General features: G+C 32.4%; 1 pseudogene; it reads right to left on the reverse strand.

The window, feature by feature from the left end:
* LOC111720681 overlaps positions 1-16,341 on the reverse strand; it is a 45,200-nt pseudogene extending 28,859 nt beyond the window's left edge.
* Positions 16,342-27,585: the final 11,244 nt, after the last annotated feature.

Here is a 27,585-nt window from a genome sequence, read left to right on the forward strand (position 1 = left end):
GTGAATGACTTATCTATTCTCAACAATACAATGATCCAAACAATCCCAATGGACTAATGATGAAACATATCATTTGCCTCCAGAGAAAGAACTGATACTGTTTGAATACAAACTGAAGCATGCTATTTTTCCCTTTCTTTCTTTCATTTGAATCTTCTTGTACAAAATAACTAATATGGAAATGTTTTACATAAATGCACATATATAACCTACATCTGATTGCTTACCCTCTCAAAGAGGGGGTGGGATAGAGTTTGAAACCCAAAACATTAAGTAAAAATTTTGAAAAACTGGGAAAAAAGAACCTTAATACACAACTTTTAACTGGAATGAATCAAATTTTTATTTATATAAAGTCTTTCTCAAGGAAATTAATTTTTTTTTAACTTTGAACAAAGTTATTCTTACTTGATAAAGAAAAATATAATCTTAAAACACAAAATGCAAGATTTATGGAAAGGTCATTGGAATTTTAATCAGAAAGATCTGAGTTTAAGTCTTTCAATTTATAATATATGAGATATTGGGCAGATCATTTAACCTCTTTAATTCCCATCTAGAAAATGGGGATATTGACATCTAACCTGGTCATTTTTCAGAGTCATTGTCAAAAAATACATCACATAATGGATATAAAAGCAATATCAAAGCTTTCAAGTGCTATATAAAATCATTAATGTTATTTTACATGTCTGTTCATCATCATTAATGATAATATAGTAAAGATGATTAGGTGATAAGTGGGAAGATATTCTTCTAGACTAAGTTTAACTTTTTCTTTGGGGGAGAAGGGTAGGGTTAAATCCTAGAGAGCATTTGGAAGCAGAAATATTCTGGAGTGTTGTATATTCTTTATTGATTATTGATCATCTATTCACCAAGTGGAGTATGCTATATATATATATATATATATATATATATATATATATATATATATAAACATGATTATTCAAATTAAAAAAAAAAACCTGAAAGGTAGAAGAAAAAGTACCAGCAAAGATAAAAATATTTAAAGTTCATAGAATCAGAAAGTGAATTTCAGGAATTCAAATTCATTCTTCATTTTGATTAATTTTTCTAAGTTATTTAACCCTGATTTACATAAGTAATGACATATGAAATTTAAAATATCTATATCAAAGATGACAGAATAGAAAAAACATAGATATTTATGTACATTAGAATATTTCTAGGTAAATGGCAAGTATCTATTTTAAAAGAAAATTTTTTTGAATTTATTAAATTAAGAAATTATTATAAAATTATCCTATAATTAATTGCAAGAGAGCTAGACTCTCAACACATCAATTTCAATGTATTATTACCTTTGAGACAAAACTATAATTTTTTGCTTCACTAAAGCATTTAAAGTTAGCATGCATTTTAGTGTCTGAATAGTTTCCAAATATTTTAATAAACCAGTGAATACCATGAATGAGGATCTGAGACTGTATAGTTGGGGACTGTCATATAATAAGAATTAAACATTATTTACACATGGGCTTATATCTTACTGATTAGAAGATATTCTAAACTGCCAAGTCACATATCATTGATGTATGAATGGCTCTATGTTTTTTGTTATGATACAAATGGCTTTGTGTTATTTTGTTATGATACTTCTAATGAAATGGGTATAATATTTAAATGTTTGTTAACAGGAGGCAGAGTCAAAATGGCAGAATAAAGGCAGAAAACTCACCCAATCTCTTGCCCAAACAACTCCAAATTCCTTTAAATAATGACTCTAAACAAATTTTAGAGTATCAGAACACCCAGAAAGATGGAGTAGAACTTTTTCCAGCTGAAGACAACTTAGAAAGTCAATAAGCCCCAGTCCTGGCTCCCCACCAGTAAAATTGTTTATAGATCTAGGGTTCTCAGAATCTACATTAGCACTGGTGGCTTCTAACCCAGAGATATCAAAGACTACCTGGGAGGTCAGCAGAAAAGGTCTGTGGAACCAGAATGGGAGGTGAGCTCTCAGGGCAGGCTGCCCCAGCACTGGTTACTCCAGCTCAGTCCAGGTCTTGACCTTAAAGTCAACAAAGCAGAACTTCTGAATCAGTGGTGGTAGCTTCTAGATCTCTTACCCCAGAGATACCAGAGGACTTGGAAGGTCAGCAGAAAAGGTTTGTAGCAAGAACATGAGAGTCCAGCACACAATCCAGTGCAGCCCCAGTCCTGGATTCAGGCCCAGCCTTGGCCCTGTCCCAGCCTGGCTCCTGTGCAGCCCCAGTGCCAGTTCCAGAAGCAGCAGACATTTAGCACACTACAGTGGGCCAGGGACACTTCTAACACTTTCAGAGCAGAAAAGAGACTTTTGGTCAAGTTCCTAGAAGGATCTCGGAAAAGAGCTTGAGATAGTGCATCCTCTACTCTGGAAATAAAATCTGACTTTAAGAAAAAAGTAAAAGCTGAGCAATAGGTTAGGAAAATGAAAGACAATAACAACAAGAAAAGCTTTGGACCATAGAAAGTTACTATGGTGAAAAGGAAGAACAAAACATACATTCAGAAGAAAACTAAGTCAAATCTGCTATATCAAAAGCTTCCAAGAAAAATAAGAATTAGTCTCAGGTCATAGAAGGGCTCAAAAGAGATTATGAACATTAAGTAAGAGAGATAGAGGGAAAAATGAGAAGAGAATTGAGAATGGTGCAAAAGGAATTATACAAAACTAATAAGAATTCCTTAAAAAGAAAAAAAAAAATTGGCCAAATAGGAAAGGAAGTACAAAAACTCATTGAGGAAAATAATTCCTTTAAAAATGGAAGCCACTGCCTTTATAAGAAAGAAATTAAAATACAAAAAAGCAAAACATTTTTAAAGGAAAAAAACAGAAAAAACGTGAAATTTCTCATTGGTAAAACTTATTTGGAAAATAGATACAGGAGAGGTAATTTAAAAATTATTGGTCTACCTGAAAATTATGGCCAAAAAAAAAAAAAAAAAAAAAAGACCCTGCTCATTATCTTTCAAGAAATTATCTGGGAAAATTGTTCTGATATTCTAGATCCAGAGGGTAAAATAAAAATGGAAAGAATATACCAATTATCTTCTAAAAAAGATCCTAAAATGAAAACTCCCAGGAATATTATAGCTAAATTCTGGAACTCCTAGGTCAAGCATAAAATATTGTAAGCATCCAGAAAGAAACAATCACAGTATAGTGAAGACACAGGATAACACAAGATTTAGTAACTTCTACATTAATGAACTGGTAGGCTTGGAATATAATATTCTAGAGAGCAATGGAGCTAGGATTACAATCAAGAATTACCTACCAGCAAAACTGAGTACAATCTTCAGAGGAAAAGATGGTCATTCAATGTAATAGAGAATTTTCAAGCATTCATGATGAAAAGATCAAAGCTGAATGGGAAATCTGATTATCAAATACAGAATTCTGGAGAAGCACAAGGAGGTAATCAAGAAAGAGATATCATAAGGGATTTAATATGGTTTACTGTTTACATTCCTACTCAGAACTTTCTGATTATTTTGGGAGTATATATAGTTAGAAATAGTTTTATGTAGACAGAGGGCACAGGTGTGAATTGAATATGAAGGGATAATGTCTAAGAAATGATGAAATTACCAAGATAAGAAAGGGAGAAATTGAATGGTATAAATTATCTGTCATTAAAAGGGAACAAGAAAAAGCTTTTCCAGAGGAGAAGATAAGTGAGTGAATCTTACTCTCATTAGAATTGACTCAAAGAAGAAATAACATACACCCTCAGTATAGGTACAGAAATTTATTTTGCCTTGAAGGAAAATCAGAGGGGAATGGAATATGGGTAGGGGGGAAGGTGATGAGAGAGAATATATTGGGTAAGGGAATGGTCAAAAATACTGCCCACTGTTTATGGGCAAAAGAAGAGACGGTGAAAGGAGAAAGATAATAAATGGGGGAGATAGGAAGAGTAATTTTAAAAAGAATTTTGAAGCAACTTTCACTGATAAGGCCTCATTTTTCAACCATAGAGGAAACTGAGTCAAATTAAAAAAAAAATAAAAGTCATGCCCTGTTGATAAATGATCAAAACATATGATCTATGTCTATTCATACATTCATGCATATCCTTTGACCTAACAACACTGCTACTTGTCATGAATACCAAAAGAGATTTTTTTTAAAAAAAGGAAAATGATCTGTCTATATGTACAAAATATATTTATAGCAGCTCTCTTTTCAGAGCAAAAAAACAATGGAAATTGAAGGAATGTCCCTTAATTGGGCAATTGGGGAATAAACTGTGGAATGTATTTGTGATGGAATATTTTTGTTCTATTGGAAAAATGGGGAGGATACTCTTGGAAAAATCCCTGGAAAGTTCTCCATGAACTCAAGCAAAGTGATATGTGCTGGATATAAAATAAAAGCAATGTTTTGGGATGACCAAGTGCACATGGTTTTGCTATTCTCAGCAATTCGATGATCAATGACTACTCTCAAGGACTTCTGGTGAAAAATGCTATCCATACCCACAGTAGGAACTCTTTGTGTATGAATACAGAATGAAACATGTTCTTGCTCCTTCCCTCCCTCTACTCCCCTTTCTTTTATTCTGTCTGTCTGTCCGTCTGTCTCTCTTCCCTCCTTTCTCTCACCTCCTCTCTTCTCTCCCTCTCTTTTTTAAAAACTTTATTTTTTCTTGAAGTTTTTTTTTTTCCCATTAGGATGGAATATCTGTTTTCCTTAACAATATAGCTTTTTTGGGAAATGTTTTGCATAACTTCACATGTGGTTTCTTAATTGATAGCAGGAATAAGGAAGAGAACATGGAACTCAAAAAGTTTTTAAATTAAAAAAAAACAAATTTAAAAAATTGTTTTAAATGTAACTGAGGAAAATATTAAATAAATAAATTTTTGAAATTCAGTGTTTGTAAGATAAAAATTTAAAAAAGTGTGAAAAGCCCATTAAAAATGGTGTAGAGTGCTCTTTTGGGAGAAAGAGAAGTAGTAGAATTCCTTTCTTTCTCTATGGTGCTTGAAAAGCTTCTAAATCTTAAAGTGATAAAGGAGGCTACCTCCACTATACAATTTACCACAAGAGTCACATAGTCCTTGTTACCTACTTTCTGTTTTGATCAGGTTATATCTAACTTTAAGCCACTATTTAGGAAGTCTCAAATATATATAAGCATCTAATTCTAATCTATGACCCAAGATCATCTAATTCAAATACTTTTTTCTTTATTTTTGTTTTCGTTTCCTAATAGTATTTTTCTGAAACATATCCTCCAGAATGTTAGATAATTAAATATATAACTAAAATATAGAATTATTATTATGGCTAACCAAAAAATGTAGCTCATTAGCAGAATCCTTTGAGTGTAAGCCAATCAGAAATATAATCTATTCCAATGAATATGTTCATTTTTTGTTAAAACTAAAATCAATTAGAAATGAAAATAAATCACAAGGCTTATTCCTGCTTTCGAGCCCATGGTTGCCTAGTATGCCACAGGCTACAAAGAAATAAATGAAATAGGATCATAACAGCTTTCTTTTAATATTTAAAACACAGTTCACAGGATTGACTTTTGAAGCTACATCTTATAAAAGCAAGAGAAATACTTGATGTATTATCTTCTACCAAGGTTATGGTAGATTGGGATTGGACCTAGATCCTGAGACCTTGACCATGAAGGCGAAACACTGGCAAATAGACAATGCCAGTGAGGGTTATATTATAGAATGGACCATCTTGTTTTGAAATTAAATGTATATCTTAAAACACCTTTTTAAATGAATACACAGTATTATTTGAAATGCACTCACATTAGGCATTTAAAAAAATTGCAATATGTCACTATGTTATAGGCACAAGTTATTGTTATAACACTGGGTAAATTTGGCTCGATTAATGTCTGGATGGACCATATTGCATTTCTTGCATATATTCAGTTTGCCATATGTACATACTGTATCATTCTATTTTGGCAGCAGTTTAAAGAGTTCACCATCTGGACTAGGAATAAAGTGATCAAATATACCAGGGCAGGGGAGGAGGGAGTAATAATAGAATTAAAATGAACTACTTTTTATATGATATTTTTATTTCTATAAAGGGTCATAAAGCTATTTTGATTATGGTCTGTTAAGATATCCTTCCCATCAAGAAATCTTTTGCATGCCTAAAGAAGAATCAATTTTTTTTCAAACAGAATTGTTTAGGTAGCCTAGTAGACAGAGTGCTAGACCTAGAATCAAGAAGATATCAGTTCAAATTCTGCATTAGACACTTACAGTTGTATGATCTTGAGAAACTCACTTAACCTTCATCTGCCTCAGTCAATGCATTTGTGAAACAGTGAAAATTGTAGCACTTGCTTTTCAGTGTTGTTGTAAATGAAGATAATACATGAACACATGAAAATGAGACAATATTTACAAAGTGTTTTATTAGCTTTGAAGAGCTAAATAAACATTAGTTATTAATATTATCATAAATAATTATTAGTTATTAATATTACCATTATTGTTATTATTCATAGGTCAATTAGATTTTATGTTGTTTTTATATCTCCTAAGAGGAAGGGAGGTCAGGCAGAATACACCAAATGAAATTTCTCACAGATATCAAAGAAATAATTAAGAACCCCTGATATAATTATCCTGACCCCTGAGGTCTTCTTAACCCCTGAGACTTCTTAAATAGTGGATTAAGGTCTTAAACCACTATTTAAGAAGTCTCAGATATTAGATATAACCATCTAGTTCCAATCTATAATCCAAGGTCATCTAATTCAAATACTTTTTTTCTTTATTTTTGTTTTCTTTTCCTAATAGTACTTTTCTGAAAACATATCATCCATATTGTTAGATAATTAAAAATATAACTAAAATATGGAATTATTATTATGGCTAACCAAAAAAAATACTATCATGTATTTAAAATAAAAAGGGTGATAGCTATGACAAATTCTTTATTCTCAAAAAGAGTTTACTGAGTTCCACTTTAGTACTTGTGCAAAAGGTAAAGTTCTAAGGGGAGAAACAATATTCCTCATGTGTTTTTTCTAGAATTATGAGATTGCAATTAAATTATCCAAAAGCATAACATGAGTCACCTTTCATAGAAGCCTGACTAAAGCAATCTGTTCCTACAACTTAATATTTTCTAAAAATGTCATATTTTCAGTTTGGTTCAAAATGTCACCATGGATTTATTGTAATAGTATAATTGTGTCTTGCCTTAGGATGTGAACCTTGTTTTTCAGAAATATGCTGAGCCTATTTGTATCACTGATTACTAATAAATTCATTTTTTAGCTTCTAAGAGGATCGAAACTGAAAAGTGGCTAATAAAGAATTTTATCTCTCCCTTAAAATTTTGAGTAAAACTGGGGAAGGTCTGAAAATAGTTATATTCTATGGGACTACATCTGGCCAATTATTTGAAGAATTAAAAAAAAATAAACAAGCTGAATAATTTAGGGAAAACATACATTTTTTTTTACCTGATTAGAGAAAATGGGACTGCCTTCACTTATGGTCTCCCTGTAAGCTACCCCACCTTCTGCATACTTTATAAGTCAGAATCCTTTTTAAACAATAATTTATAAGCCCTCGCCAATATGTTTACTTTCAATAGTAATATTAAGGATACAATTAAAAGCAAACACAAACAATGGGATAGCATAGTAATAAAATAATAACAGATTATCTCCTACCACTAGCACCACTATTCCAGACAACATGAGATATTCATATTTTTAGATAATCTTTCATGATAGAAATGTTCTTCCTTCTCAGCTCTGCCTCCTGAAATTCCTGGTTCCTTTCAAGTCTTATTTCAAATGTCTCTTCCTTTAAGAATTTCTCCCTGATTCCTCTACTTGTTAGTGCTCTCTCTCTAATACTGTGTATTTTACCATGGACATATCATGTTTTTATCTGAGAACATGTGGTCTCTCTATTGGAAAAATTGAAGATCATTTTGTATTTATATCCCAAGCTTTTAACACCTGTTATCTGTTATTTAGTATCTGATATTTAGCTAGCACTTAAAAAGTCAATGTTGATTGATTATTGGTCTATTTCTTTTAGATACTTAAAGTGAGACCAGAGAAATAAAATAATTTGCCCGAGATCACACAGCTAGTTAGCATCAATCAAACATAGACTCCAGAGTTATTGAGAGAGAAAGGAGGAAGGAAAGGAGGGAGGGATGAAGCGAGAGAGAGAGAGAGAGAGAGAGAGACAGAGAGAGACAGAGAGAGACAGAGAGAGACAGAGACAGAGAAAGAAAAGAGAGAGACAGTTACAGAAACAGAGACAAATAAAATCTCTACCTCACCATAAGTCTGTAAGTAGAATTTTTAATACAAGTACTTATAAAATTCTCAAAAAATACATTTTTATACTATCTAAAGTTAAGGGATTTTCAACCAGTAATTTGACATTTGTTACTTGGTAGTATCTAAGGATAGTCTCTGAATCATTATGGTGTTTTTTTCTTTTCTTTTCTTTTTTTTTTTTTTTTTTTTTGGTCCTAGTAAGGACAAGTCTATCTCTTCCTAATAATAGAATACATGAGTTTGGGTGATTACTCACACCCGTCTGCTATTATTATAAGTGTGGAATTTTTTCCCCTCTTTTCAGGATTGCGTCTATAGACATAAATTTTTTTATATTTTAAGGTATATTAGACAGTGAGAAAAAAAGAATAATTGTAAAACAGTTGGCTTTGCTTAATTGCCTTGAAAAATGCATTTTTAAAAAGCCAAATTCCCCCCTTCCCATGCACATTCAGGATTCTGACTGTAGTTGAATCCTATATTTGGTAACTTATATAAACTAGAGAAAAATTCCAAACTAGTGAACAAAATGGCATCTCATACTGCATATCTCATTAGATGAAGCTGTTGTATGCCATTGAGAAGATCTATTTTAACTTTCATTTTCAAGTTCTCTCCTGAGGAGAGTCTGCTATTTTATTTCAAGGTCAAGGTTTTTGATGGATGAGCAACATGAACAGTGATCTCAGTTTCACTCCAAACTGGAAAGAACAACAGAACAAAAAATTAATCTGCCCCAATTAATCTAAAATGCAACTAATGGCAAACAATTGTTAGAATGGTTTTACCCTGACATTTAATAACATGAATTACTAACATCATCATCATTTTGCTAGCTCTTAGTTACATATTCTTTGTCCATAGCTAGCAAGATAATGCATCTTTGAGAATTAGGTATAGTATTTTAACTGATTAATATTGCTATTTTTCAGTCATCTGGATATCTAAGACATGCAACCTAAAGTTAAAGAGTAGTTTTAGGAACCTCCAAAATTATTGGTGAAGACTGAATTATGATGGAGTTGGGAAGATTTGAATCACCCTGCGTATCAAATACCTAGGCTAAACCATCTCCTCCATCTTATTTGGTGTCTTTTGTCTCTCCTTTTTATACTTCTATCAATTCAATTAGATAAATGTTTACTAAGCACCCAATGGTTACTGAGCATCCACTAAATGCATGTCTCTTCTTCCCTAAATCAGTTTTACTCCTGTAATACTGTAACATGTGGAGATTAAAGAAAATTAACCAGACTCAGTTCTTCGGTCCCTCTTCAGCCAAGACCCAGGACTGAGATTTTTACTTTCTTCCAATAGTGACATGCCTAAAGGCAAAGACCAGATCAAATTCTTTCCCCAAACTTTTCTAGATTCATAGTCCATTATTCATTTGCATTATTCACATAAGAGTATGTGCATGTGTATATATATATATATATGTATTATATATATATACATATCTATATCTATCTCTACACATAGAAAATGCATGTGTAGGAAATAAAGAGCATTTAAGATGATTGATAGTTGAATATATTATGTAAACATATATATGTATATACAAAATAAATATTTTTCTATCAAAAGCAACATATATATATATATATATATATATATATATATCATATTATTTAATGTGATCACAGGAGTTAGATATTTAACTAATGTACTTGTTCATACCACCCCCATTATGAGCCTTTGAATGTCTCATTTACCTAGGCAAGATTACATCAAACTTTCATCATTATTTTGAAGAATTTTAGGAGAACGAACATTTTTGGGAAGCTAAGGACTTGAAAGATCATCTAGACCAATCTTCTGGTTTTGCAGATAAAGAATCTGCTTTTTCAGAGAAGTTAAAAAGTAGCCAATTAGCAGTGGAGCTAGACCTTTTATGTGAACTACATCTTTGAAAGTTTATTCTCTCCCTCAATGGAAAATGTAAGAAAATAACTATTCATTACCCCAAGGACTAAACTTTAGGGGCATGTTTAACATAAAGTACATATGCAATTTTTAAATTAGAGGGCATAAGAAATAACAACTTTTGAGTGTGATAGGAATTATATCTGCCATTTTATTGGTCTAGAAATTACAGTGAGGAAAGTAAATAAGGCCAACACTTAGCTTCAACTTAAAGTCTTTGAGAACTGCCTAGGATATTTAGAAATTAGAAAACCAGTCTATGTCACAAAACTAGTATGAAAAAGAAGTGAAATTTGAATCTAGTTCTTGAACCCAAAGTGAACTCTTTATCTAAAACAACTTACTGTTAGAATCCTTACAAAGTGTAAAGTCATTAGAGTTGATAGAGACAATAATCATCTAATTTAGCATGGTTCAGTATGATTGATCTGATCTTATAAGGAGATGTTATGGGCCAGAAGAAACAAGGTACTAAGTATAACTGCTTGTGTTCACACCTTTAGAGAGCTCATATAAGCAAGAAGCTTGTAGGGCCAGAGAGTACGCTGGGAGGAAACCCGTAATCCCACTCTCAGATCCCATAATCCCACTCTCTTAGAGGAGGAGTTAACCTTTGGGAGATGATATATAAGATGCAGGCAGAGGCTCAGTCGGGAGTTCGGCTAAAAAGATTGAGAGGGGAGCATCAAGTTAGTTCAGAGAGAAGCCTTCTCTTGGAGGCACAACCAGATTCACTTCATCTCACACCACTGTAGTGGCTGGGCTCCTGCACTTCCCCCACTGAGACCAAGGCTGGTCTGAAAGGCTCTCCAGAAAGCTGCCCAAACCGAGGCAAGGAGACAAGAGATTCATTCCATTTTCCACCTTTGTGCTGGCTGGAGGCTGAAGGACAAACCTTTGGATTTGTAGACATTTGGAGAGAGCTCTTGGAACCAAGCAGAAAGATAGACTTCTAAGAAAAACTAACCGGACTATTTTGGAAAGAGAAAATAAACGTTTGCATTTTATCATCTGGCTGCATTTGGGGTGATTATTGATCTGAACTGAAAACTAAGGCTGCCTCCAGAAAACCTCCTCAAGAAACCTGCTCCCAGAAGAACTATTACATAAAAGAAGAAAAACTCCACAATTTACTATTTCTTAATTTCTAAGCTGCAGTATCAATAACTGAATAATCTTCATCCATGAGGTCTGTTATTTGCTTGCTTTTTACTTCTAAATTATGGCGAGGAAACTGATTTCTATAAATATGTTTTTTGGTGAATTTCCTATATGTATTTATGGACAATATTTATGGACAAAAGTTTTCACTGATTTGACTGGCAAATGTATCAGGCTTAATTCAGTAAAGATAGTGGATTCAATTCTATGTCTGGGACTTCATCACATCACTTGATTGGTTGTTTTCCTTTGCTGACCACATAGACAATATTGGCACTATACAGACAAATTGGACAATAGATTTTCTTACATTTCTGGCTCAGGAGTTCAGTATGAAACTGTTACACAACTGAAGAAAAAGCCCTATGTTTTCTTTATAAATTGCCTTTAACTTTAGTTGAACAAATTGAAATAATAAAAGTTACATTAAAGTATGTTTCTTCCACAAAGAAATATCCATTTTATATGTTTCTGTTAAAGTAAAAAATGGTTTTTAAAGGTAATTTTTATACATGTGAAAGACACATATTTTCCTACTACTTATAATTAACTCAGGATACTTATAATTCAGAGATTTCTTTCCATAATGGGGCATGGATTATCTTAGATAACAATGGAATATAGCATTTATATAGAGTAAAACAAGTTGGTAGAATGCTTGAACCTTTCATAAGACTGCTAATCATAACTCTGGGGTCATCCAGCCTGGATTGGATAAAGATAAATCAGAGCTATGACTTGGAAGGGAAACCAGAACTTTGTTTTAAGATATTGAAATTGGAAGTATATCTATACCACTTTTGGTATTTAAGCAACATATAAACTACTGAGCTTAGTATCTAGTTAGCATGAATAATTGATACAACAGAAAACTACCAGATGGAAATTTCTTTCAGATAATAGCTGCAAGGCATGTGAACTCCCCTTAGGCCTTAGAGCATAGTCTCCCATCAGCCATGGCTACATGATGTCTTGGGAGCTCTGTTACATACTCCCCTCACTTCCCAATTAGGATTGAGGACTACTTTTGTCTGGAAAAATTAGATTCTGGGATAAGGTTAGGAACATTATATCCTGAATATAAAATAATTCTGAAAAATTAAAGTTTTTTCACTTAATCTAATGCAATTTACTTTTCCTTAGGCAAATGGAAAAGTGGATATAAAAACATGATTTTTAAAAATTTAATGTTTTCAGTGCATATAAAAGTTTGATATTTGATATGGTGATTTGTACAGGAAGACTCACCTTGAGTTCAAATCTGGCCTCAGATACTTACTAGCTGTATAATCCTGAGCAAGTCACTTAATCCCATTTGTCTCAGCTTTCTCATTTACAAAATAAGCTGGAGAACACAATGACAAACTACTCCAGTATCATTGCCAGGAAAAACCCAGATTGGGTAAAAAAGATGATCATAATATATACAAATGTGAGGATTTCAGAAATTTTAAAATACACAGTGTGCACCAACTTAAAATAAGGCATGAGTGCTTTAAATATGAATCTAAAAGTCATGTTGAAACAATGGACAATAGCAAAATCTAAAAATACTTTACTCTTTTCCAGGCAAGACACATTGAGCATAAAGCTATAAAAGAGAAATTAGTGTCTAAATATATTAAGAAAATTGCTGAAATCAGAGTTCAGTGCGAAGAAAGTATTTACAGGAATTAAAAACTACCTATTTTCAGACTTAAAATTGTGGGATTGTAACTGTACCATCACTGATTTGAAAACCATTCTGAGGAAAACTCGAAAATATTAACAAAATATATGGTCTGTCATACAAGGACATGTATAGTAACAATATTGTTACAGATAGGAAACAGGAAGAGAGCTAACAAGTCAAAAACATGCAAATACTTTAAGAAGAAGCATATGCCATTTCATGGAGTGAAAATGAAGGCTATTGACAAGTATATGCTACTGGATTTCTTGAATGCAACTGAATGTATTTTACCCCTGGATCTAACCTTTGAAATAGACTGAATAATTTTAAATAGCATTAACGTAATTGAAAAAGAAGTGTCAAATAAGTGGCTAAGGCATGCAGAAATAAAGAAGCAAAAAAAAGAGGGATTTATATTGACAATTCAAAATAAGGCCGTTGCCTCTTGAAATTAAAGATGGGTCATCCTTAAGGAGTCTCGACTCATTCATCAATACATAAAATTCAGAAAAATAGTAGAAACTGTGTAACACACATCACTTCAGGCTGAAAAATATAACACCTATCAAGACATGACCTAGAAGCTATCCGAAGCAATTTAATTTCATGGATTCACAGATAACAAATTCCAATAAACGTGTGCCGGCATGCAGTGATATGAGAGCCACCAGCTTAAGTTAATTCCTCCGTCCACATTCTCCTCTCTTCCACAGTATTACCGTCAGTCTGGACAATGCGGAAAGGATGCCAGACAGTTTGAAGGAATTTTGGCTTCAGGCAGACTAACATAAAATATATCTATAGATTCAGGTATATCTAAAGATTGAGAAGAAGGTTTCTGAGGTCTTACGGACTTTTTATGTTGGCTTCATTGGCTTCCTTTATCACCATGTGGTATGGTTTTATTTTAGGAGTCACTAAGCATGTTTCTAATAAATAGTTTTGTTCTGAACGAACAGACTTTGAATAGTCTGGTGCTTAAGGCATGGGAATTCTATTGGGATGCTATACTACAAATGCAAACCTCAAAATATCTATGAGAATTCAGCCAATCAAGTTTACCAGAATCCAATCATGATCATAACAGACCTATTACCCCTAATTAAGGACATTTACCCATTAATTTTTCACAATTTAAAAACATTTTAGTAGATGACATCAAAGTCTCTCAGTTGCATGGATTAAAGAGATTTGAAAATATAAAGATCTAATAGAAGAACCAAAATCATGTCAAAATAAAATAAGACATCTTTATCATCCTGCCTGCTAGTGCAATCATAGTGAGGATCCTTTCACTGAGTACAAAATATCCTAAATATATATATCCTAAAACTTTTTTTTTCAAACATAAAGAACAGTTATTGTATTGCACGTTTTTGATAGTTTATAGACCATTGAATATAAAAGAAAAATAGCATTAGACTGACTTTTCTCAGGATCATTATTTCCATTTGAATGTTCTTGAATAATATATGATAAAGAATCATAATTATGATAGTTACTTGCTTAAGTTGATATAAAAGAAAATGCCAAATTACAAATAGATTATGTTCAAAAAATTATTTGTAAGATAGCTGTTGGCAACAGAAATGCATTTTTTTTCTTCTAAAAATATTTATAATAAAGTAGTAGAAACAAGTCCACAGATTTCTTTGTCAAGCCATAATCTGGCTGACTCTTTCTTACTATGATGAAAATAGTCTTTCAACATTAGAAATTAATGCAAAACAGAAAACAAGAAGTTAATAATATTATTTTAAAAATCATCAAAACTCAGTTACTTTAGGAATATAAGGTCTAATTTAATGTAAAATAGGATAAATTGGTGGATGGAATTTTTTTTTTTTTTAGTTTAGAGATGTTGATTAAGACTTGAAGGGATCTTTTAAGGACCTTGAGAGTGATGGCCCTGTATCTTCCTTTTATCAAATTTAATATTTTTGTTTGAGGCTTTAAAAACTAAAGTCTGTCTGGAACTACTCATTGGAGGTCTTTGGTACCAGCCCGAACCTTGATCATTGGTGAAGAGTAAAGAGATAGAATTCACAACGATGGTTAAAATAGGAATTTGTTTATTCAAAATACCCTTACATAACTATAGCACACTGCAGATGTACTAACTATATACTGTGCATGTGAGACCACATAACCAACTTGTTATTGTGTACAGATGTTTCCTTGGCACTTAGTATAACTCTGCTTAAATTACAACATACGTTGTCATGCCCCCCTGACTTTTCAGGAAGGCTGAGACACCTCCAGATGTGATAGGGAGCCAAACCAGACATTGTCAACAGGTTCCCTGGCTGGGTTGGAGGGTCTTATACCTCACCCAAAGTTCCCCCACTATCTGTGGCCTGTTACAAAAGTCATAGTTTTATTCATGAGAAATTGAGATTATAAAAGGAAAATTAGTGGCCAATGACATACATATAGCTACTCAGGTGAGAATTTAAATTCAGGGCCTCTGACCCAAAAACCCATGTTCTTTTTCAGTAATTCATGTTATTTTTATGCATTTCCCCTCATCTATGTATATCATTAACCCTACTGTTAGAATGATGAATAATTAAATGTTATTACATTAAATAAAATAATTAAATAAAACCTTAATTAGTTTTTTTTTAAATAGATAAAATAAAGAGTTGAGGATGCTGAGTAACATATCAAGGAGAGAAAAATTAGAAAAAAGCCAGAGGCCAAAGTATATTTTTCAGTAGTTTTTTAGTCATTTCCAGTCCTTTGTGACCCCATTTGAGATTTTGTTTTTTGGTTAATGATGCAGGAGTGATTTGTCATTTTCTGATTTCAGACTTGACACCATCCACTACCCCACCTAGCCACTCTTATGCATACACATATGAAAGTTATTTCCTAGATTCTGTCCTTAGTTTTTCCAGAGGCTACTGTTTGACTTCACTTCTGTGGATAAAACACTTCTATCTTGGACATATTTTTTTCCTTTATCTACAAAAGGAGGAGGTTGTGCACAGTGATGTCTAAGTTCCCTTTTATCACTAAAATTTTTTGAGTCTTATAAAAAATGGCAATTAGAAAGACACTTCTGTTAATAATGTAACACTATTGTCATAATTCTTAGCTGCCAAATCCTTCTAGGTTTGATAATGTGTAATTATACTAAGAATCACTTTTCACTAATATGAAAACAAAGGAGGAAGGTAGTATTCATTTAATATATCCCATGAGTTACCTTGGTAGCAGTGCTAATGTGATTCCAAGACTGTTAACGGCATTAAAACGGAACATGATGTCGGGCAAATAATTTGTCCTCAAATATTAGTTTGAGCTTTTTAAATAATTGGAGATTATTTAATATATAATTAATGTTCTTTCCGTTTTTTCTATTTATTTAATGGGTATATGAATTAACTGAGCTGTGTCTGGTGAAGGGCAGAAAGGTTGAATGCATGATGTCCCTTAGAGAAAAAGAAATCAAGACCATTCTCACCACCAATTGGTGTCATTTTCACAGAACAATTTGTATGTTATCCAGGGGAAAAATAGAGAAGACATAATTTGTGTAGGAGAAAAGAAAGGATTAAGGCCATCTGTTGACAAGTGATAATTGTGGCTACAATGGAAGATCATCTGAGGCAGACCATTTGACTTTTGGACAACCCAGACTGTTAGGGAAATTTTCAATACATGAAATTGAAATATTCTTGCAAGTTCTACCAATTACTCCTAGATTTGACTTCTGAGTCCAAGTAAAACAAATGTAACCACTATTCTACATGGTACTAATTTAAATACTTGAAGACAGTAATCATATTCCCCCTAAGGTTTTTTTTTTTTTCTTTTCCTTGTTAACTCTCTCAAGTTGCTACAATCAATATTAATTTGATACAGTTTAAAATACTTGGACCACCCTGTCTGCTCTCCATTATATACCCTACAACTTGTTAATATCCTTCCTAAAATGAGTCAAGAATCAAATATAATACCACTGTGTGATTATAGCAGAGTATCCACATTTCCCTTATTTTGCATGCTATTTTTCATCCACTTGAGATCCCATTAGATTTTGTTTTTGAGATTCAATAATACTTGATTTATATTGTGTTTGAAATCCAACACCAATGGGTCTTTTTCAAAAAACGAATTTTTGTCTAATCTTGGTTTCTCCAATTAGAATTAATGGTGTAAATTTCTCAGATCCAAGTGTAGAACTTTATATTTATCTTCATTACATTTCACATTCCAAATTCCAAGACCGGGGAATCATTCTAGTCCCTTTGAGAAGTTGTGGAATTCCAATTTCTTCATCTAATTTTTTTTTTTTTTTGCCAAATGATGGATTATCTTTCTTGATCCTATACATTATTCACCAGAATCAAGTAATCTCTCTTAAAATTAAATCTAGCTATAAAGGATAGATCCTTACATAACAAAAATGCAGATAAGGCAACCATGGGAAAAAATTGTTATAGTTAAAATTATTCAGGACACAGACGACAATATAATCATTTCTATCAAGATGTCAAGTTCATTTTTTCCTAACCTTTTTCAGCTGTCATTAGCTATTATTATTCTACTTAAAATCATCAGTGAACATGATGATTTGCAACATGGTATTCATAAGCATTATGTGCCACATGGCATGTCAAATATGTACAGTCTTACAGTGTTTGAATATTATGACATTTTGGTATAAATGTATTAATACAATTCCCCTCAAACTAAATAATGCAGAATCAAATGTTGTTTCTTTCATGAGTCAAGACAGATGCTTGCCTTTTATGTGTTCTGTTCAGTGTCACTGGGAAACAAAACACAAATAAATCAATCAGATTGTGGAGATAACATCTGGGTGTGTGCATCTTTTGGCCCAGGTGAAAATAGGCTCCCTTAGGGCTCTTCATCCATAAAGTTCTGGGGACTAAATACTTGTTATGTTGATCTGAATACTTTAGTATTGTTCTTCAGAGAAATATTAATTTACTTATACTGTAACTATTGCATTTGAACAAAATATAGAGTGGGGAAGAAAGCTTGTTTATTTGACCAAGAAGGCAAATTGTATATATATGTAAGATGGAAGAGCAAAGTATTTAGCTTGATATGTGATATAAAGAAAAAAAAAAAAATAGCACCATGGAATATAGAGCCAAAAATCACACTTAAGTACATCCAAATGTCTTATTTACAAGTAAGGAAACTGAGCCTGAGAGAAGTTAAATATCTTGCACAGGGTCACATAGCTATGAAGTTTTAGAAGCATATATTTTATTCCATATCTAGCACTCCATTCATTATACTATAATGCTTGTCTATAATTAAAACTATTCAAGAATTGGGTTCTCTTAAGAGGCATTGAGATAACTCTCATTCCAATTTTCAATTGTAAACAGGATGAACACTTGAGGATAATTTGAAATTAGTTCCTGTTCTGTGAGAGGTGGGCTATTTTGGAAGCCCCGACTCTTTACCTTCAAATCTGTGATTTTGTGAAACTATAAGAAATCATATCTTATTTGAAAGGCCACACTTATGCTAATTAAGCTAATAAGACTATGAAAAATAAGGACTTTCTTTTGCTAAAGATTTTCTTAAAATTTAGAAGAGAAAACTTTAAAGCAAATAATCAATTTATGTATCATTGACTAAGGAAAAGTCAGTCACCTTTTTGATCCTACTCAAATTCCTCTCATAAAATAGGGCTGATTGTGAAGATCAAATGAAGTAATATATACAATATGTTTTACAATTTGTAATCACTTTATGAAAGTTTGTGATGACCGCATATTTTAAAATCAGCCGGAGTCAGAAATTCAGGTTAAGGGAAAATCTTCAATCTTTATTCTCAGTAGAGGTGAAGAAGGGTCAGAGGTAAAGGGGAATTGGAGGTAAAGGGAATTGGAGGTAATTGCGATAGCAATGTGTGTAGTGAGTCAAGAAGCTAGTCATACCAGAAGCCACGAGACCAGAAGCCACCAGAGCAGAACCCAGCCAGCAGTCTCTCTCTGCCTCTCTTCCTACCCCTCCACCCACCAAAATCATCATTTCCTATACAACACATTAGGACCTACACAGAGAGTGGGTGGGAGCCATTCTTTCTCCAAGCGTATATATTAATAGAGTATGGTCCAATTACTATTTAGCCTCATGTGCTTGGGACCTCAGTGCATCAACTCAAGCCTCAGCCCATTACAAAAGTTAATTTGTAATAATAGAATTAATATTTTTATTACAGCCATATCTTTCTGTACATTTTATTAGTTTGCTCTAGCAGTGTGACAAATAAGCCATATTATGCCTATTAACAAAAGATCTTAGAATAATAGCTCTAGAGCTTAAAGGGACTTTAGAGAATAACCAGCCCAATTTGCCTCCTCTTACAGAATTGAGTACCTGATCAATTAAATGACTTGTTTAGGGTTGCTTAGCAATTGTTGAGGCAATTGAAACCAAGCATTCTTGATATTAAACTTGCCAATCTATTTACTACACTACCTGTTAAGGACTGCTTTGGTTATTTTATATTATGCTTTAAAATAATTATATCACAAAATACTATATATAATACTTCCATGATCATATAGTTTATTTGTCTTTTAATGACTGTGCAATATTTTACTAAATTACATGCTTTATTTTTTGCACTAAAGTTGTATAGAAATCTATTTATTAAACATCTTTAATTAGGCATAAGCCTAACTAAATATAGAAGATATAATGTTCCCAAGTAAGTATAATACTTAAGTATTTTGTGTGCATTGAGTTACTGCAAGATAAAGATATCCATGGCAACAAAATTTAGTCACTTTCAAGCAAGTGAAAAGGTTTGTCTCTTTAACATTTATGGTTTTCAAAATCTTTGCCTTAATGAAGTTTGTGATTCTATTCTCCATAAGCTTCTATATATTAGGTAAATCAATATTGTTTTCTTAAAACCAATAACTAATTCAATAAAAACAACAACAAAAAAAAACCCACAACCCAAATACAAATTATCCATCAATTTTGACACTGTGACATCACTCTAGAGAAACACCAGAGCTTTCATTTGTTTATTCTTAAAAAAACAAAACAACAACAACAACAACAACAACAACAACAACAACAACAAAATAACAACAACAGCAACAACAGCAGCAGCAACAACAGCAACAACAAAACCCTAAACAGCTTCATTAATGTACTAAAACTAAAGGGTTTAAAGGAAACTTTAAAGTTATTTAAAGTCACTGGACCTCATAAAAGGGAACAATTTCCTAGTGCATGCATTACTTATTTTTTTTTCCTGAGTAAATAATGCTATACTAGGAATAAGAGAAAAAATGTGTTCTAATCCCATTGCTACTCCCAAATTGTATAACCAGGAAGAAGATACATAATACTTCAGTTCAAAGAAAGGTTTTAGCTCTATATTCTTGTGAATTTAACTATGAACTCCACACATTCAGTGATTCAAACAATTCAATTCACTAACATTTTATTAAAGTTTATATTATGTGCTAGCTACTAGAACTAATAAGAGAAATAATAAAAACAAGGAAAATGAAGTGAGAAAGAGTAAGAGATGAACAGTTCCATTTTGTACATTTTAAAATTTGAAGTACCCATAGAAGCAAAGAAAATTAAAAGTATTTTTTAAGAAAGAAATTTCAATTCTCAGTAGTCTTATGAAAAAAGGTCCAAGCTATTTATAATTAGGGAAATTTAACGTCAAATAACTCTGAGGTTACACTGCACATCCATAACATTAGCCAAGTTGACCAAAAAGGACTATGATAAATATTGCATGAGCTGTGGGAAAACAGGCAAATTAATGCACAAGAAATTAATGCAAATTAAGGGGAAAGATGAATGGGAAAACAATTTAAAACTATGCCCAAAGTGATTACACTTGTGCATAGTGTTTGATAATAGCAATACAGCTTCTAAATACATACTCTAAAGATACCAAAGAAAATTTTAAAGTATCCATATATAGAAAAATATTTTTCTAGCAAATCGTTTTGCTTTGGCACAGAACTGGAAATGATGAGGATGTCTAGAAGTTAGAGAAAAGTTGAACAAATTATGATTTATTAGTGCAAAGAAAAACTATGGTATTATAAGAAATGATGAAGATGCTTTCAAACAATTGTATGAAATGAAGTGCACAAAATCAAGAAAGAATTTTTTTTGATGATAACAAGATTGAAAACAAATTTGAACATTTTAATTACTGATCAATCCATTGAAAACTTCTCTTTTAGACACAATATGATGTAACATGCTATCTACCCCTTTATAGTGGTCTGTAGTACAGATTAAAATATATGTTTTTTGATCAAAGATGATTTGACATGTTTGTTTGACTATGAATATTTTTGGCAAAAATTTTCTTTTTCAATCTAAGGAATTAGAAGGAAGATAAATTACATTTTCTAACACTGAGAACATTAAAGTGCAAAAAGAACAATCAATTAGAATTAACCAGAAGGCTGTAAGAATTTAGGGACCTGAGCTATTACAGAACTTTGGAGTGAGAGATCAATTCTGGGGAATCATTTATATAATTAAAATAATATGAATAGTTGAGATCACCAAGGAAAGATAGGTAAAGGGAAGAGAAGAAGAAAGAATCTCTGGAAAATATTAAAGTGCAAAAATTGGATACCCTTAAAGACAAAGGGAGTAGCATCAAAGAAGTAGGAGAAAACCACAATTATATATTCTCACCCAAAGTAAAGAATGTGCTGGTATGAGGGAGGATGTGGTCAATAATAGAACAAATATGTTGATACTAAAGAAAATGAGGTCTAATAATATTCAAATTTGAGATTCGTAAGGCATTAGTGAATTTGTCAAGATGTTAATAGATGAGAATATACTAAGTTGTAGGTGACTGAAGAGTTAGGAGTGAGTAGACCGTGAGGAACCTGGGGGAGTAAATTAACATTTAGTTATCAGTGGGAGATCAGAGAATATGTAAGTGTGTCCAGAGGATTAAAGTCAAGGAAAAGCAAAAGTGTAAATACTTCAATTATTTAAAGAAGGGAAAGGTATCTATGTTAACAGATTCAAAGATAGCTTACTTATGAATCTGAAGCTACTGAAGTTTTAAGTTAGCTGAATATTATCTTCATTCTAGGGATCCATGTCTTTCCCGTGAAATGTAAAAGATTAGTATGAAGCAAGTAACCTATTATAGATGAAACAAGTTGGCTCTTGTCAATACAAAGTAAACTTACAAGCCTTTAGAAAGCATCATGAAGATTTTCTCATTTCAGCATCTTGACATCTTGCTTAGTATAACTTTTGATTAATCATAAAAATCATGTATTTTACAAATAGAAGGGATCTTAAAAATCATTCAAGCCTATTGCCCTCCTTTTACAAAATAAAGAAGCTAAATTTCAGAGAGGTTTTGACTTGCCCTGAGCCTAAAAGATAATCCATGGCAGAGCCAGGACCACCAGCTTTCCTATGTCCAGTCTTACATTGTGATGCTATATGCTGTATCCAAATACCAAATAGCATATGTTCTCATCTCCTGCTGTATCCCTACTGCTAGACAGTATTAAATAATGGTTTGATTTCATGTATTTTTAATTGTCAGTTTCTTATAAGTAGGTGCTACATTTTTAATTTCCTCTTTTTCTGTAAATGCACCACATCATTCCAAGAAATATGACTGTGCTGACTGACTCATATTTCCTTCAGTTTGCTGATACTTTAGTCAATTAATTTTTCTTTCAGAGTTTTAGTTTTAGATTCATTCTTTCGGTAGGCAACTATCTGTACCAATTATACTTGATCAAAAGGTGAGGAGATATGCTCCACTACCTGAAAGTTGAAGAAATAGTCAACAAAGACACACAAAAACTTTTTTAAGTGAACACTGTGATGGCAACAATGATAACCATCATTATGAGCAATTAAAATATTTTTAGATTTGACTTAGTGATCATAAACACATAAATACTGCATGCCTTCACTTCAAGAAATCTAAGTAATAAACAGACAATGATGAATACTGAGACTGAAACTGCTGAAATGTCTTCACTTAATGTACTAGTTGGAAAAATTTATAATATATTTGAATTTCTCAAACCCTGATATATTCGTGGGTACAATTAAAAATGAAGAATAATACAAAGTTTATTCTCAATTTCTTTTGGTGTAATCTGTGGGTCATCTATTTTTAGTTTAACATCATCAGGCTTGGATGACTAAAAGTTCAGGATTTCTTGAAAAGCAATGAGGCAGTATTGAAAGAGTACTTGTTTCACTTCCTAAAGAAAAAAAAAATCAGTCCCACTAAATAGCAAAGATGCAAGTCATTGGCTATAAACATTCCTCAACTCTTTTTGTTCCTATAAGCTAATTCATGAAAACCTGCATTTTTCTCTTCCTACTGATTGCTAATGCCTTAATGAAGAATAATTAGCCATTGGTATCCCAAGGTAATTCTCTGAGTACATTTTTAGTCATTGTGAATCAAAGGTTTATGGCCTTTGATTTTAACAACACTGAAAAAATTCACTGCATTTACTACCACTCAGAGGATTTCACAATTTTGCCCAGCAGCTCTGGAAAGAAATCAGTCCAATTTGTCTTGCTTAATTGAAATTTCACCTTTTAAGCTACAGCTGGAAATCAATCTATTTACTTAATGTGTGCAATATTATTCAACCAAGGGCTCCTAAAATATTTTATCATCTATAACAAAAATTAACTGAGGGTGTTTTATAATCTTTTTTAAGACTTTATCTATAATTGAGAAGAAATGTAATAGTTTAAAAAGAATACTTTGTGTATACAGGTATGCATGTTCCTGAAACGTCCTACTTAGATACTTGCTTTTGTCATCTGATTCTGAACTATGCAATATCACTTATATTATTTTGCTTATAGGTCCATTATAGTATGTAGATAGAAGTGGAAATAATTTGAATGCAATAGTATAGTATCTGACAAGCTATTGAAGATATTCCACAAGTAGAATATAATATTAAGTATTTCTTGAGTATGACCACATAAAAATAGAGCCATCAAAGACTTGAAAATGAATAAACTGAGATCAAGAGAAATTTTGTGATTTATGGAAGGTCAGTTATTTGTTATCATTGATAAGTAATCTAGCCCATTTACCCCTCCTTCCCCTCACCCCCTCCCCTAGATGGCAGGTTGACCAATACATGTTAAATATGTTAAAGTGGTATGAGTCTTTTAAAAGTGAAATTAGACAACATCACCATTCATCACTGAACATAGCAAAATGCTTTTTTAAAAATGTCCTTTTTGGGTGCTGTGATGAGAATTGCTGTTTAGGCTGTCTCAGTTCTTGGCTTCTACTGAGCAAAGACTTAGATTGCCAATTAGGCTTAATTGTGATAAATTATGTGCCTTATATGCATTCTAATGGAGAACTACTGCCTAGCAGGTAATAACCCCAAACCACTAAACTAATTGTGGTTAAAACCTTGGGTTAGATTTAGAGTGACCCTAAATGTGAGAGGCTAGTGCTTCATCTACTAGGCCATTATTGCTGCTTTCCAATTTACATACACAATTAATTTTGTGACAGTGTGTGAAGTTACTAACATTAATATGGTTAACAAGGCTTGTCGATCCAGTATGCTATCAGTATCAGCACAACCATATTAAGATGAGAAAGAGAGAATAAAAGAGTGAGAGAGTAAGTGAGGGAATGAAAAATACAAAAGGTTAAGTTTCCCTGAATGTCATATTTGGATGCTTTTCATTTGGATTTCTGCTATAGTTAGTTCCTTTAAGTCTTTTCTACTCCATTAAGGATCCTATTCAAAAGGTTTAAAAGGCAAGAGTAACCTACTAGGCCTTAAGTTAAAGAGAGAAAGAGAAGGAGGAATGACAATCACAACAAAAAAAAAAAAAAAAAAAAAAAAAAAAAAAAAAAAAAAAAAAAAAAAAAAAAAGAAAAAGGTTTTTTACTCTTTGATCATTTTCTTCTTACTGATTAGAATTTCAAAATCTTCTAGTCATGCAATTTAGAGTCCAAGAGTCTATCTAGTTCAGTCTCACATAATATAAAATATACACTATCTTCTCTCTGTCAGCTAACCTCTTTGAAGAAAAAGTCTATATTTAGTGCCTCTGCTTCTTTTTCTTACATTTGATTCTGAACTCTTTGGCAGTTTGGATTTTATATTATCATTTTGATTGAAGTTACCCTGTCCAAAGTCACTAGTAATTTCATAATTACTAATCTAATTTTCCCCCTAAATATCCATATTTCTTTACATATCTTCAATCTTTAATAAGTTTCTCTTCAATATCCTCTTTTCGGATATGAACAGACAATTCTCAGATGAAGAAATTGAAACTATTTCTAGTCATATGAAAAGATGCTCCAAGTCATTATTAATCAGAGAAATGCAAATTAAGACAACTCTAAGATACCACTACACACCTGTCAGATTGGCTAAGATGACAGGAAAAAATAATGATGATTGTTGGAGGGGATGCGGGAAAACTGGGACAATGATGCATTGTTGGTGGAGTTGTGAACGAATCCAACCATTCTGGAGAGTAGTTTGGAACTACGCTCAAAAAGTTATCAAACTGTGCATACCCTTTGATCCAGCAGTGTTACTACTGGGATTATATCCCAAAGAGATTATAAAGAAGGGAAAGGGACCTGTATGTGCACGAATGTTTGTGGCAGCTCTCTTTGTAGTGGCTAGAAACTGGAAATTGAGTGGATGCCCATCAGTTGGAGAATGGCTGAATAAATTGTGGTATATGAATATTACTGTTCTGTAAGAAATGACCAACAGGATTATTTCAGAAAGGCCTGGAGAGACTTACAAGAACTGATGCTGAGTGAAATGAGCAGGACCAGGAGATCATTATATACTTCAACAACAATACTATATGATGACCAGTTCTGATGGACCTGGCCATCCTCAGCAATGAGATCAACCAAATCATTTCCAATGGAGCAATAATGAACTGAACCAGCTACGCCCAGAGAAAGAACTCTGGGTGATGACTAAAAACCATTACATTAAATTCCCAATCCCTATATTTATGCCCACCTGCATTTTTGATTTGCTTCACAAGCTACAATACAATATTTTCAACAAGTACAATATTTCAGAGTCTGATTCTTTTTGTACAGCAAAATAACGGTTTGGTTATGTATACTTATTGTGTATCTAATTTATATTTTAATATATTTAACATCTACTGGTCATCCTGCCATCTGGGGGAGGGGGTGGGGAGTAAGAGGTGCAAAATTGGAACAAGAGGTTTGGCAATTGTTAATGCTGTAAAGTTACCCATACATATAGCCTGTAAATAAAAGGCTATTAAATAAAAAAAAAATTAAAAAAAAAGAATATCCTCTTTTCTTTGTTTACCTAAAATTCCTTTCTCCTGATTTTCTTCATTTACAGCTTCTTTAGGAAGATTTCCTCTAGCATTGTTCACTAACTACTGGTATCAGCCAAGGTACTATCTTTTGTCTTCCACTTTTTCCCCTATGTATTTCTCATTATTTATACAACTGGATTGCCTTAGAAAATTATGCTAAAGATTTTTAATAATTAGAGGAAATGGGATGATGAGTTTTCAACAACAACAACATCTAACTCATCATTATATAAAATTTGCATTTTGAAGGTCCCTGTTTAAAAAAAAAATCATGACAAAGCACACAATCAAAGCACACAAAAACGAAAAATATACATGACGCCACTAAGGACCTACTTATGTGCAGTTGGTTTTTATTTCAATGAATGTAGATAAGTGATTTCATGTGGAGGAACCTGGAATCATCATGATAAAATTGCTTCACAAAGAGTCTGAGGCTTGACTGAAAGGTACCATTATTTTAACTGATTTTTCCAATTCTGCTTTCATTGATGCATATTTTAGCCATTTCTTTCTATGGCTACACAGCTGGGTCAAGTTTTTTCTATGCATCATTGCTGATTTTGACATTGTCTTCTTAGATGGCAGTCTTACAAAGCTTAAACAATCTGACGCTTATGACAAAAGTCCTTTACTTGCATGAAGCAGGGTAGCAATGGAATTCAAACAGAAAAAGTCACTTGGGCAAATGCAGTACCTTTGTCAAAGTTCAAAGCAAATCAAAGTATGCTTTGCTAAAAACCAAGGTTTCAATTAATTAAAAAGTTCAGTTTCAAACTGTGGGAGCAAATTTCATTGACATTAATTTCAGTGTCCCAAAATATGTTTTGTTTTAATATTTTTCAATTAACTAAAAAGGTAAGATTCAAAACTCGAGGAGCAAATTATTTGTTTGGCATCATATCCACAATATCTAAAGTGCTGAACAATCTCAGAATTAGATTGATATTGTTCCTTTTGATGATATTAGAAAAACAGTGCTCTTACTCCTTTTATTTTCTAACTGGCAAAATTTGATTCTAAGTATTAATACATGTTATAAAAATCACAGAATCTCAGAGTGGAGGGGCTCTCAAAGACAATTTGAGGTCACTTGTACATGATGGAGAATTACATTTATAAAATCCCCAGGAAATAACC

Source organism: Sarcophilus harrisii, chromosome 4 (genome assembly GCF_902635505.1).
Source record: "Sarcophilus harrisii chromosome 4, mSarHar1.11, whole genome shotgun sequence".
In the NCBI taxonomy this organism is placed as follows: domain Eukaryota; kingdom Metazoa; phylum Chordata; class Mammalia; order Dasyuromorphia; family Dasyuridae; genus Sarcophilus; species Sarcophilus harrisii.